Raw genomic sequence first — 15,577 nt, 5'->3', positions numbered from 1 at the left:
GAAAATAGTTGCCTTTGGAGATTTCATGTATAAAATACAGTAGTTTATACTGTACTAGTTAGACTGAAGAAAAAGTAAAGCTTCCCACTTTCCTACCAGAATGTATTTTTTCAGGTGATTTAATTGTGAGGAAAGGTAGAGCTTTGAAATAAATAACACCTTTAATTACGCGCAGTACTGCAATACTAGTGATGACAGTGTTGCCAAAATATTTCTGTGACTGAACTGCCCCTTGTGCCTGATCTTGCATTAAAATCAAGCAGCAATAAATGTCCTATTAAGCAATTTCCTCGTGGCTCTCAAGCGATTCCTCTAGTAAAGAATATAAAGCTTTGCTTGAGTTGGGTAATTTTTCAACTCATTAGTTGTGATGAAATTAAAGACTGCTGCTGGTCTGGAGTTTGCCAGTATATCCAATCTAAGCAGTGAGCCAGTGGTGTTCGGGATTAAAGGGTAGATATTCCATGTTGCAGGGCACAACAGTCGTGGGTAAATATCAGTCATCATAAGTAATGTTTGTGCAATTTGCCTTTTGCCTACATCTACATCTTGTGTCTGTTTAATTGTAAACTAAAATTTAAGCAATTCCCCTTTATATAGAGAGTAAGATATGTGTCAGATTACCACACCAGTGGGAGAGATATCTTAGAAAATCTGTTTACTTAATTTGAAAAATACATCCTTTATTTCTTCAGAGCAACAAATGGATTTGATGAAAATGCATATTAAGGAATCACACAGACCACTCCCACTTGTACAAGGTTTGTAGAAAAGCGTGTGAGTCAGGTGTGATGTAAGATGAATTCTCATACAAATTCTAAAGAATATTAAATCTGTAAAAAAGACATTATTATCTGCTCTGGGAAACCAAGCAAGCAGTATGTATTTATCTGACCCTGTTATGATTTAATACAGAATTTGTTCTAAGAAGTAGGGTATATATATACTGTATATTTCACTTGTGCCTACATTTAAGGTTTCCAAGCTCAATACTGTTAATGGTTGTAAGTACCTCAAGCAAAGCGATCCACAGCAGTTTGAAGTATGCAGATGACCTACTGTATGAAGGATAGAACAATCCCATCTGTACACACCCTAGGCATTTGGTCACACATCTTCAGCAATGTATCACTGTCTTCTTTTGCCCTGACAGACTAGTGCTGTGTTTATAAGGCCTTTCTTAGGATGAATATCAAAACAGCCCATGAGCTGCCTCCTGAGACTGCTTTGTGATTTTAAAGAACGTGACTTTGTGCCTCTTTATGCTGTTCCTCGCTTGCAAACCAGAAAACCAGTACAAAGTGCCAGTCTTCTGCTCCTATATGTTTACTACAAAACATATAGGAGCTTCTTTTACTGTTTTTTTTATATCTCTGTGCTCAAATGTGTTTCATACTGTATATACTGTACCTACCTTTTTAAAATATAAAAAATGTTTTGAGGTTCAACTCTCCCTATCATGACCATTAATAGCTCATAGAGATGGGTGGAGACGAACATAACATCAGTACACACTGACAAAAGAGAAAAGGGATGGAAAGCCTACAATGATGCTCAGGTGTTCCCAGTAATAGGGAAATACAAATGTCCTGGCCTTGAGCATCTGTTTTCCTGTTCCTTTCATAATTTCTCTTTGACTAGTTATTTTTCTGGTCTAGATGGAAAACACACTTTAATAATCTAGCTATTCTAACTTAAAGTACATCTGTTTTATTAGTTAGTATTCATTTGTACTAACCATGTTATCTTATCATCTGCTAATGCCTTTTAATCACTTTCTTGCATTCTGTGTGCCTTGAAACCTTGTCTGGGGACACAAGTGATCCAAATGAATACAGACCACTCAGTCTTAGATCTGATCTAATCTTGAATCTATCTTATCCAAAGTGTTGGATAAACTTTAAAAATAAATTTGAAAAGTATTTTTTATTGCAATAATATTGGAGCAGCTGAAGGTGTCATAAAAAATTAAGAATTTAATGTTTCAGTTGAGGTGTTTAGAGAGCTGCTGCTGAGTTTACAGACAGGTAAACACAGATGATGAAAGGGAGTTTTCTGGTGAGCTACTTTGGTTAATCGTAATAAAGAACAAACATTCAACACTTGTCAACAGCATAAAAAGATAAAGAAAACTCAAGACAGGCAGAAGGAAGACAGGAGAGAGGCAGAGAGAAGAAAAAAAATCACCCTCCATCTCTTCTATGTTCCTCTCACACCAGACAAGAGGAACTTGTTCTGATCAGTTTTAGAGACTATATCCGGCTACATAATTTGAAATTTGCTGTAGAGAGCATGCTGTGTTGTCTATTTTAGGAAATTCTGATTTCTTTTATTCGGGAGTCCTCAGGATAAAGACATTCTCTCCCAGTGATGACCTAGCGATACATTTTCAGAATAGTGGGATAGATTCCCATTCACTTTCAGGCATTTATGAGACAGGAAGAGAAATCTAGTACGGGGTCTTTTCTTAAGAACACAGGGTACCTTTCTTGTTGGCCTATCAAGGTATTGCATAAGGTCTCAAGTTACAAGGGCTAGAATTCGGGCTTGCTTGTTTATACAGTATATACTTGTTTTGTATATATTATAGTGTCTAAAGTCGTATGTTGTGTAAAGTTTTGTGTGGTTTACTTTGTGCTGTTCATTGGTAATAAATATTTGTGTATTAAGCTTTGATCCTGAAATTATTACTCTATCACCACAGCTGCGCCAGAGAATAAAGAACTCATTTGTGTCAAATTATACTTACTACTTGGGTATATCTTTAACATTCATTTATTTATTGTAATTATTTTATTTCCTGCTCCTTCCTGTATTTTGTAACAATATCTACAGGAATAATAAGCCAGGATTGAGAAAGGGCAGGTTTCTATGTCAAAACTGCTAGTTTACTTTGACTATGGTAGCAAAGGATACAAGTAATACAATACAGTATCTTTACATTTCCAGGAAGCATTTGATAAGGTCCATATCAAAGGTTAATTCTCAAATTGAAAGCTGCAGGAATTGACGATAATCGTAATCATAATGTAACCATCAGCCATACAGTATCATTCTGCAACTCACAGTTGGCAACCTACAGTACTAAAGCTAAGCAGGTGTGAGCCTGGCCACTGCTAGTACTTGGATAGGAAACTTCCTGAGAAAGCCGAGGGTGCTACTGGAAGAGGTGTAAGTGGGACCAGTAAGGGGCGCTCACCCTGCAGTTTGTGTGGGTTGTAATGACCCAGTATAGTATCCGTCCTTTTGGATAAGACATAAAGCTGAGTTATGCTTTGAGTGGAGTGTCCAGAAAAGTGCTATATACTGTACTGTAAGTGTAAGGAATTATTATTATTATTATTGATGTGTGTACATGGATTGCAAACTGGGTAAGAGAAAACAGGGAAAATAGAGTGAAAAAAAATAAAAATAAAGAAGTCCTCCAAGGCTGGGGGGGTGGAGGTGGGTTTAGAAAAAAAAGAAAACAGGGATTTTCAATAAGAGGAAAGCACTCTGATTAGGGTTGGGTAATTAACGGGGTGTCACAGGGACCTGTTTTAGGTTTGCGGCTCTTTTAGATTTGCATAAATTATTTATATTTTAGCAAAGTCAGCAAACATATCAAATGTGTAGATGAGACAGAAATAGGTAGGGTAGCAAACACTTTAAAAGTTGCAAATGTATTACAATAGGACTTAACATACAGACCACTCGGAACTGGGCAACTGGCTGGCAATATAAATTGAATTTACCCCAAGTGTCTCATTAAAACTTGAAATCTATTTTTTTATAATTTCCACTTGATATTCCACATAGAATCATTTGTAGCTTCCCTGTTTTTGTTTGCATTCAAAATAGTTCTGCTATTGAATAAAGTATTCAATTTTTTTCTCAAAGGGACAGACAAAGTCAGACGAATAGACGTCTTCAAGAACAACAATGAATAACTAACCAGAGGACACAGGTGGGAACTAAGACAAGTGCATTAGTTAGCATCAGGAGGCACATTTCTATGTAAAGGGTTGTGGGAGTTTGGACCAAGCTACCCAGCTATATTCCTGAAGCTGATATCCAGCCTTTCTTCGAGCAATGGCTCGCCTTTCCTTTTGATGTGATGCAGGAAGATCATAAACAAGAAAACATTCAGCTACATTTCTGACAGTGCTCTGCTGTACACAAGTACAACAGTATCAGGGGAGCAACTGCAGTGAAATGCCATTAAAATGTGTGCATTTGTACAATCTCTTCTAGAATGTATAATACACTTTAGCATAATTCAGTGGTTTGTGTATAATGTTCATTCTCCTTCAGGATTTGAATTAGGCTTACAAGTGCCCCACAATTCTGACTGCCAATGTATATTTTATTCAGTATGTGTTTAACTGTACAACATAATTCGGAAAATAGAAACATAAGAAAAAAACAAACAAAAAAAAACCTAAATAAAGTCAAATAAGCATTGAAAGATGTTTCAGTTAGTCCAAATCCCATTTCAACAGATGTCTGCTGTCAACAACTTAATAAATAAGTCTCTGTCTCACCATGCAACTGTAGCTTCACAAATGTTCTTTTCCTGATCCATTAACTCAGAGGTATCTGTTAATTGCTTTACTTTTAATCCCATGTTAAACAATCCCAGAATCTACACAATTTGTAAGGTCCATAGGCTGGTGATGGAGGGCAGAATTCGAGCTCAGAGTGTTTGAGTTATTCTGTTTTTCTCCATCTCAGTCACTACACTGAATGTAGAATGTGGTTATATTCAATACATGTTTTGACATAATGGTTTTGTTTTTATGTTTTTTTTGTCAGCAAAAAAATGTCTTCCTTGACCACTTACAGTAAATTGGACTTATCTGAAGTGAATGTATCTTAAGTTGTCTTGATGCCTGGAGCCAACATCAGACTGAGATCCCTGCAAGCTGACATGTGCCACACACAACACAACAATTTCTACCAAATCCCCCCCCCCCCACCGCTCACCTGCCTCTGCCCTCCAGGGGGTTAAATCCTGCCCAATGAGGCCTGAGGCTCATGGTCAATGGAAACTTCTGACATCAAGACGACTCCATCAGCCTGCTCTGCACTATTCTTTCTCCTGTCCCAGGCCTCGATTTTTGACTTGTCATTTGCTTTGCCTTACAAAATATACTACAGAGAAAGAGGAGGAGGAAACCAGGCCTTTTTAAAACATGATGCAGTGCAAATTAATAAAGAGCTGTTATGACAAGAATGAATATGCAGGGACAAAAACAACATTTGTCCAAAACAACAATTATCTTTATTGCATGGGCCATTTTTCTTCCAGAAAAATGTAATCATCCTGAATTGTTTGAGGCTTCCAAGCTTTAGTAAAACCTAATAAAGAGACTGGACACAGATGTGGAGTTTTAAGTTTTATAATGCAGACAGGAAACTGCACATCTGAGAATTGGTATGGCGTTAGTTGGATCAATTATAAAGCCTTTTGCTGCATTGTAAGTATTGCTCAGCAATATATGTCTATGTGTAACTGCAGTTAAATTTCAAAACTAGAATTAAAAATCAATGGTAAAACAATGAGCAGCAACATTGCTTATTTGTTTGATGATAGATTTTCAGCAGTTATGTGCCAAGCAAGGAAAACACACAGAATTATTTTTACAAACAACCTCATAAAAGAAAGATTCTCACAAACCATGCATCTTCTGCGAAATGAGCAGCTGTTGTCTGTATAAACTGACATTTGCAGGTATGTGTTCTCCTGGCAGTTAGCTGGTTTAATGTAAGTATGGCACTTTTTATTTTCATACTGCATTGACAAATCCTTCTTATTACGGGAACATTTCTACAGTACATTTGTAACATTATATATATAAGAGAAATTAAAGTAGTGAAATAATACAAATAAAAGGTGATCTTAATCTTGCCTTACCAAATTTTCAAAAAAGTACATTTTGTGAGAAACGCATAGCATTAACTCATAATTAATAACATTGAAATAAAAGAAACACACTGTGGTTATGATTTCTGTCATTAGAAAACGCCTTTAAAGTCTGCCAAACCTAAAAAACCTTCTGAAAACAATGTAAGACAACCAAAGGAAAATAAAATACTTTAATTTCATGAAAAGAAGAAATGGAATTGCGCTTCAATGGCCTGCAAACGACAAACATTTTGACACGTACAGTATGTCACATCCCAGAAGTCAGTTCTGTAAAAGGAACAGAATCATGTCAACAGACACTTACACAGTATAATGGAGGGTCATTATTCTGAAACTCAGGGGGTTATTCCTGGCCTCACAAACAGTGGCACAGCTAACAGCCAAATAGAACTATTATTGAAAGAGTATTCAAGTGCTGAAAAAATCTGGGAAATAGCACTTATGTTGTGTTTCTTGCTTCTCCTGGTGCTCCTCTGTCTGTCTGCTTTCTGTGTGATCAGAATCCATCACCTTTATTTATGGACAACATTTATGGACAGATTTTATTTCTCAGTGGTGGATATTGTTTTTTTTTTCCTGAAACTTATGAAGCAGGCTGAATTTATGTTGCAGGTCGGCTTCTTTGCTTGTTTGTGGTTTCGCAATACCATTCCCCTCCTAACAATGTACTAATAAAGATCTGGGAAACTTTCAGGAGTGAAAATGCTCCTGTACCAAAGACAGTTCTTTATTTTTTGTGCTAATTTCACTGGGTTGTTCAGAATTTATTCAGCCCAGTTTGTACCCTGTGGTAAGTAAAATCTTGATTTGCTTGGCTGACTCTCAGTAAAATAATGCAGACCCAACAAAGAAATTATTAAGGCATTTGTCTATTTTCTGTCCTATCTGGAGTGGCTATGCAGATGGATATACAGATGTGTGTAGACTGAAGATTATCTTTCCTATCATCTGCAGTGATCTCCTGGGAAGGTAGTAATTTCAGAAAGATGTCTTATCTGCCACTAATCTTTCTCTTTTACATGTACAAATCTAGCAGCTTCCAGAAGGAGACTATATTAAATATTGTCTAGACTAGCGAACCAGAAATGAAAGAAGATGTTTTTCCCTGAAAGCCTTTTAAGAGTGCAGTAAATAAATATGTCCTATTAAAATAAGATATTTTAAATGCAGGATATGCAACAAAGTCACAGGCGAGGCTGTACCAATATAGAAAAACTCTTCCCACTTAAATTATTAAAACGTGTAACAGAATGAGCATACATTAAAAATTTGATTTTCCAAAAGGCATAAAATCATTCTATGATCTATTCTATTATCAGTCTATGAATCAGTTATGTTAAAACAGGAATATTAACTTACATTATTTTTAATTCTTCAGAAATACAGTAAATCTTAGTTTTATCCCCCCCAAAAAAACATGCTTTTTCATGCTTTAGCAAAATCTAGGCTTAGACTCAATGGCTTAATTTTCTACAATTATAAGCTATATTTTAGGTATGAGACTAACTCAGCACAATGTTATTATATTTTTGTCTATACCGTACCTTTTTTTTCTAATGGTACATTGTTCAAATATCTACAAATCATAGGGACCTAATACTAAGGCTTCCTATTTCAGTCACTTGCTTCTGCAAAATACAAGAAGAAATCAAATCCTACAAGAAAAGCCACTCTCTGCTGCTAATGACAGTAGAGCAGGACAGAAAGAGGACTGCAGCCACGTGTTCACACTTTACCATAATGCAGCCAAGAGAAAGAACAAAATCCTGTACAGAAATCTTCAAGTTAAGATTTTTTATTTCTTGTACAGATGAAAAGGCTTGTGGCTCTGGGTTTTCTTGTGATGATTGTGGTGGTGAACATGCTGCCTCTTCATAGGCGTGTTTAAAACAGCAGAAGTATTTTATTTTTAAAAAAGAAGCGACGAAGACAATTCTCTTTAAAGAGAAAGCAAAGCAACTTTCAGACTGACTCTGAGACACACCGTTGTTGTAATCATGTACAAACCAGGTAGACAAAGTGACTAACACACTATTGGCACAATTTGAAATGCACAACACAACAACATAATAACCATTCACATCATAGATCTTCAATGACTCAGCACATTATTATGAAGGGGGGAGCATGCAAATCTTAAAATAAAGAGAAAAAGTTCAAGTGCATTTCTGTGATAGCACAGGGTCAGAGCCAGTGTCTTCTGGTTTCTGTTCTATCTGAGTCTCAGTAACATACCGTAGATTGTCTAATTATTTAATTCACTGCCACAGTCCATGTATTTTATAGTTAACCATGTCCTTTTAGCAATTAGATATAAAAGCCAGTGATAAAATGTATATGTATAGTATACTGTATAAGAAAATGTTTGAGATAGTTGGTTAATTGAGTTTTCAGGCTGAAATAAAAAACACAAGATTTCAGCCCTTAAGTGGACTTGGCATCTGTTAATGGTGTTTCTGTTTGATCACAGGACTGGGAGCTGATCTGTATAAATTATATTTGTCAATTAAATGTTAATTATATCTTTCAGCAAAGTAAATTGTTTTAATTATAATACTCCCACAGCATTTCAAATTCTGAAAGAGAAACATCTTTGTAGTCTTTGTGATATGCAATATCTGCTAAATTGGTACAAAAGGACGACTCCTGTTAATCATAATTTGGCTGTTTTTAACAGACAACAAAATATATAATAAATTGTTTATATCTCAAATGTACTTAATAGTTAACACATTTGAATGGATTTTTATAATGCATAAAGAATGTATAAATCTACAATAGTATTCCACATTGGAATTTAAAAATTCAATGACTTTCCCAGTAATTCATAATGTAGATGATTAGTTAATCCAAATTAATCTTTAATTTATGCAAACAAAAATGTTTAATGTTCTAAAATTACACTGAGAGTTACCATCAAGCACTGGGAAACAAAAACTGATCAGAAGTCTACAGTGAATGCAGCCCCCCAAACATACTGTAACAACACTTTGTTAACCTACTGTAAAATATGAGTGATTTATTTCCCTGGAGTAAAAGAGTTTGAAAGCAATATTTTTTTTTGCTCTGTTTTGGTTTTCATATAGGAAATGTTGAACAATTTACATTACGCTGAAGTGACAAGTGCAGTTCTCCCTCCCAGGATTAGATTCCGATCGCTTGTGGGCTTCAAGCACGCTCAGCGTCACTCCCTAGCAAGTGGACAACTCCACCACAGCCAGAGATCATCCCCTGCTAGAGCAGAGGTCGATACACTCTAGATTTCAGAGGAGGCAGATAGCACTGGCTCAGGGCACGAGTCTTGTTACATAAGGGGATTCTTGTTTGGACAGACACAGAGACCAGAGCTTCAGTTCAGTTTGCTTGGCTTACACTAATTTACATTTTAAGGAAATATAAATTTAAAGCTCCTCCTTCTGAGCTTGAAGCTTTTCCCTGTTTTGTCTTTTGTGGTGGAATGATAAAAAGGCCATGTGGAACTCTGTACTGGAGTGCCACAGCTTAATGGTATTACCTCTAAAAATCCTTGCTGACATTGAACACGGGATACTGACTGGCTTCCCAAAAGTGAAACAGGCTAGCCCTGACCGGCAGGCTGTTTCCAAATCCACTAACTAGCTTTATAGACTAAACCAGATAATGCCATGGAGCTGGATCAGGCTAATTTACTGCGAGGAGGATTTTGTGCCACGCACTACTGCTGAAACATAGCTGTGTCCTTGGTCTCTTCGAAGATTATGACGGTCTTAGAGAGTCTGAAAATCCGTCTTTTACTAAGCACAGATTCCATGTGCCCAAACCGCAGGACCACTGCCCCTGTTTCTCAGCACGGAGTGTACAAGCAGGGCCCCAGTGCCAGAGCTGGAGGTGGGCACCTCTTCTTTTTGGATCCATCTGCCTGCTGGCAGCATCAGAAACCACTGGTGCAGAAATTTAGAAGCATCTGCAGTCTGATTGGTAGGCATTGTATGTTTGTGTTTTTATAAGGGGGAGGTATGTACTGTTGGCCCAGTTAGCCCATCTTTGTCTCCAGCATTGCTGCAGGGATGCTGTGGAAGCAGTGATTTCTTAAATAAGGTCTGTTGTGACTTCATACAGTAAAATCCTTTTATTCTCAGAACCCAGCTGCCTAAGAGCCCCCTCCCACTGTTGTGTGTTGTTCATAATCTCCAGAATTACCACCCAGCTTATGGTGCAGGTCTTTACTCCAATTAATATGATCCTTGTTCGTTACATGAGAACAATTTCAGATATTCTTTTTAAATATACTGTACCATTAACAATTGCTAAGATTGCTTTATACCCTTTTTAATTACTTTTCTTTGTTCCTCACATCCACATCACTTTGTGAAATTTTCTTTTTTAATTAAAAGAAAAAAAAGCTATGAACAATAATGTGTTGTATTTAATGCCATATCAGGAGTTCTTCAAAATGAACAGTGAAACGCAGACCACAGGGCACAAGTGTAAAGATGCATTTAAATACAAGAATGGGAGGGACTTTTTTACACAAATTATAACTTTTATAATGTTTTTATATGATTAGCAATTTTTTTATTATGCATTTATCAATTTTTGGAACAGTAAACAGTAAATACATTATCCATAATTCTCACTTTCAATTCCATTTATTTTGCTTTTGTTTAACATTATAAGCATTTGGAATTGTTACTGGAAGGTTGTGGGCTCAAATCTCAGGTGAGACACTGCTGTTATATCCTTGAGCAATTCACTTTACTCCAACTTCACCAGTAAAGCACCCAGCTCTATAAATGTTAGTCACTTTGGATAAAAGCTTCAGCCAAATAAAAATGAATTTGTTTTCTTTCAGGTTAAAGGGCTGATACTGAAGGATGTTTTATGGTATTCTGCAAAAACTGTGATATCCTTGATCAACATATCATATTACAGTAGCTTTATCGCAGCCTGTTTACATGCTGTGAGTATGTTTTTCATGAATTGTCAATTAATCCAATGGTTCTCAAAAAATGGGCCTTTTGATATCATGTATGCTTCAATTTATTTGTGTAGGTTATGGAGGAAAATTCAATTTTTGGTCTTAAATGTATTATTTTGAGGCTTGAGACTTATTACAAAGTCAAAGTGAACTCCAGTGGGCTTTGAATCCGGTGAGTTTAAATTCTCACTTGCAACTATTCTTTGTAATAACTCTGGCAGAAACATACTGACACACAAAAGAGTATGGCATACACAGAGCCCATTCTGCCCATTTGGGTTATTGGTTGCTAAAAGCTAATGGATCAGAGGATTCCATACAGTAGCTTACGAACATTCTGAATAGCTTACTTCAGATATCCACAGCTCTTTTAATTTGCAAAGTGCCTTCCATTTTGAGTTTTAAAAACATGTCTCTGTAGTCTCCACTTGCGTCCTCTGCTTTGCATTTCACAGTTGATTCTGAAGAATTCCATTGTGTTGACTTTGCCAGTGGCTTTGAATACTTGAACCAGGTCTCTTTTTAATCGTCTCTGCTCAAGACCAAAAGAGATTCAGTTCTTTGAGCCAGTCAGTAGGACATTATTCTGAGCCCAGAAATGTATTTGGTTTTTCGTCTGTGGTCTGATTCCAAAGTAGTCATTCTCTTTGTAACATGGTGATCACAGTTGTATGGAATATTCTAAATGAGGTCTTACTAGTGTATTTACTTAAAGGAAGTGATGAAAGAAACTCACAGTAACAGGATAACAAGGCATTATTGATGTAGAATATGTTATCTTCAGGCAACTATGTTGCAAGTTTCCTTTTATTAGTTCCAGGTGTTCTGCAACCTCTATACAGTACTATCCATTTCACATAGAGCCTGTTTTTGATTTGCATATCACTAAATCTTTTGTAACTCATATATAATGTTCCTTTGCAGCTGAAAATACTTCCTTTCTTAAAAAAATCTAATCCATATTGGCTAACGTGCTTTGCTTTCTTTGGCTTGTGGCGCTTGTAACAGAACATCAATCTGAAGAAAACCAGAGAGCTTGGAGATCTGAGATGACTTACAGTAGTGCCACGTATGGCTTTCATAAGGAAAGAAAAGTAAAGAAGCAATCCAGTGATTTGTACCAGGTTCCAATTGAAGTATAGAGTAGTTGATGAAACTGAAAATACAACTGAAAAATGTCCAAAACGTTTATAATAATAAAATCACATTGTTAATCATTTTGTGAAAAAATGATTTATATCATAATTTATAACTGGAGTATGGTATTGTCAAGCAAAACTCCAAAACGTGAAGTCATTTTTGCGTGAAGCTGATAATCCCAAGGAATTGAAGCCTTGAATGACTTTCTGTGAAATTTGTTTTACTTTCAAAGAAGATCTGATTTCCACCATTTCATTGCAAATTTTGTTGGCAGCTTGACTGACCACCAAATGGCTCTTAGTTGATGCAGTAGCTTCCTCTTGTTCTCGAATTACTTCAAGCCATAAATTTGATGGATTATGGAAGGTTTTTATGTATTTTTTCTATACGCAGACCATACTATTTTCCCAGAAGTGCTAAAAGGTATGTGAGTTTGAAAAACATAAATTGTTATGTACTGTACATAACTGGTGACCTACAATGAAATGTGGCCATTAGTGAGGACTCTTACTCAGGAATGAAGAAGAACTCTTTCTTGAACAGCAGATGTGACTGTTGGCTGGGGTGCAGACATGCTGCCAGTCCAAACCGGACGAGGTGCTCGACTGGCAGCATTGTTCCATTGAAAAAGTGCTCATACAATAGTGGCATCACTGGGAGCACGGCTGTAGGTTTTCCTGACAGCTCTCAGGTGCGGTCTTACAAATTCCGCCATCACACTGAATGTGTTCTGACTCGCATAGCTGGTGTTGGTAAATAACATTACACACCGTTTGGCCTTACTTCATGCAGTAAATTATTACAGCTTTCATTTTTTGGAAACAAAATGAGCGGAGGAAATGCTAACAAGGATATTCTACAGTAATGTTGCTCCAACTGTTCTGGAGGAAGGACTCAAATGTTTTTATTCCCTTTATTTGCTCCAAAGGTTGGCCTGTTCTGATAGAACCCTGAAACCCTGGGAACTTCTGCCTACATCCAGTCACAAACAAAAACACCAGAACCACTCATGTCAAACTCAAGTTACTCACTGCAATGCAACATGCTACCGGGCTGCCTCATGGCTGCTGGAGGTTTCGGCCTAGGCACCTGGGGAACACAGATGTCACTGCTGCCCTTTTTACTCCTACAGAGGTGATAATGAGGTGGTTTGCTTTTAGTTTCCTCTGTGACTTCCTTAGACTGCTTCACTAAATTCAGAAAAAAGTGGAGTGGTCCTTTCCTTGTTGAAGTGAAATTCAATATTTTTCAAAAGGAAGCAACTTTTAAAATTGAAATGAATTCAAGGGGGCTTCTACAGATGTCTTAGCACCATGCTATATTTCCCACCAAAGAGTGTTAGTCCAGAGGCTAAAGGCTATTCATTTTCACTGACTGCAAGTGATATTGTCCATACTGACTTACTGTAGTTGCAAACAACTGGCCCATTTCAGAAAAACCTGCAATATGCAGTGATTCTGTTACAGCTTGAAGAGCTCATATTGGGCCATGAAGAAACATGGAATCATTATCAGCAGAATATATTCCACATTGTATTTCTGATGCACTGACTTACTTTAAAATGGTGTAACAGATTCAGTTGTACAAGGTCTTCATTACAATGTACTGTAGCGCAGATGCATTAGTGATTTGATGCAGACATTAGTGGGGAAGACCTGTCTCAAACTTGGCAGAATCAATTAACTTTGCCAGTCCCTCACAAACACCAACACAAACTCTAAAAGCCACTTATTACAATAACATTTTATATTAAATTTTAGAAAGAGTTGCATAAATAAAACACCACCTTGATAACAACAATTTTGAATGTACAAGATTAGAAAAAAAAACAGATTTGGAGTAATTAATAACTTCATTAATACCAAGTGAAATTGAAATACTACAGGGACGTGTAATTATAAGCATATACTGTACATGTTAATAAAAACAGTGTGATTAAGATTTTATTGATATACTTTAGAACTTTAGATACACAGTTTAGAACTGTGATGTAATTTGGAGGCTAGTCATGGCTTATGTCTGGTATCGTATTAATAAGCACTTTCACAGCATAGTTCAATTCATGCTGTGTTCTGATTATCAAGGTTAGTTATCCTAAAAGGACCCTGAAAAGCTTTCTGTGTGATGTGAAAATGTGATGTGTGTCCTTCATCTGTTTCTGTGCATGAAAGACAGTCTGAGACAGCAGTGGTTCCAATGCTTCATTGCTTTTTTATACAATATGTATTAAATACAACTTGATTTTGGATTGCAGTCTCCACTTAATAGTAATATTTGAATAGCACATTTCATGACACATCATCTAAAGGTGCTTCACAATAAGTCAAAGCAAAAGAAAAATATCAGTAAATTAATAGCTCAAAAATGAAAAATATGTTTATACTGTATAGGTTTTAAAAGAAAGGACTGACTTGACAAATCTAATAACATATGTGCTGGACTCATTCCATAGTCTGAGAATAACGGAACAGAAAGCTTTTTCTCTTAGGTTTCGAGCCTAGTTTTGGTAACTGATGGAAGGCCAGAGTCCAGGAGTCCAAAAGGTACAGAAACACATAATAGTAGGTCTATAGGAAAATAACAGCTCCCTGATGCAGTCAGGAGCCAAAACATTCAAGCCTTTAGTGGTGAGCAGCAGTATTTTGTATGTCATTATGAAAACTTTAGGATTTGTTAGTGCAAGGAAGCATTTTGTAATTCGTTAAATCTAAACATGTTTGGATGCACCAGCAAGCACTGATTTATAATTGCCAAGCCTGGTAAAGACAACAACATGCATTAGCATGTTATTCCCATCACACTGGGAGAGACACGAAGGGCAATGAGTAATGTTACAAATATGGGAAAAAAGGCACATGAACATTTAGACATTAGTAAGCCTAACACCAATGATTAAAGCTAACACACACTGATGGAGTAGTAGAGTTGAGAAGGACTGGCAATCAGCATAACATTGGTTCCTGTTCAGAATGCAATACATTGTTTTGCTTTTTAACATTACCTAAGCAATGTGAAAAGACAGACAGTGCTTTGTTTGTGTCAAGTTTGGTGTGAACATACATTTTTGTCATCACCATAGAAATTAAAGCAAATAATACATCTATAAGGAATCCGACTCAATGGAATATAATCATTCTGAAACAGGGACAGTAGATGTGACCATTAGACTGCAGAAGCAGAACAATGTCTGAATGGAACAATTTGTTTTCTATCAGTTAGATAAGATTTAAACCACAACAAAGCAGCTCCAGTAACATCAACAACCCCCTCTAATCTATTCAGTATTAAAGGAAACACCGATGTCAGGCAGAATACACACTGATAAAAACAAGAGTCCGTAATGAGCAGTAAACCATCAGTGACCCTAACAAGCAATGTTCCAGCTCTATACATTGGATTGAAATAGTCCATTCAGCTTACTTGTAGATAAATAAAGCTGCCATTGCCCATTCTAATTTAGTGTAGTACAAATCTTAAGTTAGATATTGGTCAGTAATTACTGAGAAGGATGGAATCTAAGCTGTTCTTTTTTCAAGAAAAGGATATTAACTGCAAGTTTAAGGCCCAGGGGA

This window comes from Lepisosteus oculatus, chromosome 3, assembly GCF_040954835.1.
Source record: "Lepisosteus oculatus isolate fLepOcu1 chromosome 3, fLepOcu1.hap2, whole genome shotgun sequence".
NCBI lineage: Eukaryota > Metazoa > Chordata > Actinopteri > Semionotiformes > Lepisosteidae > Lepisosteus > Lepisosteus oculatus.
Note: the sequence above shows the minus strand (reverse complement) of the source record.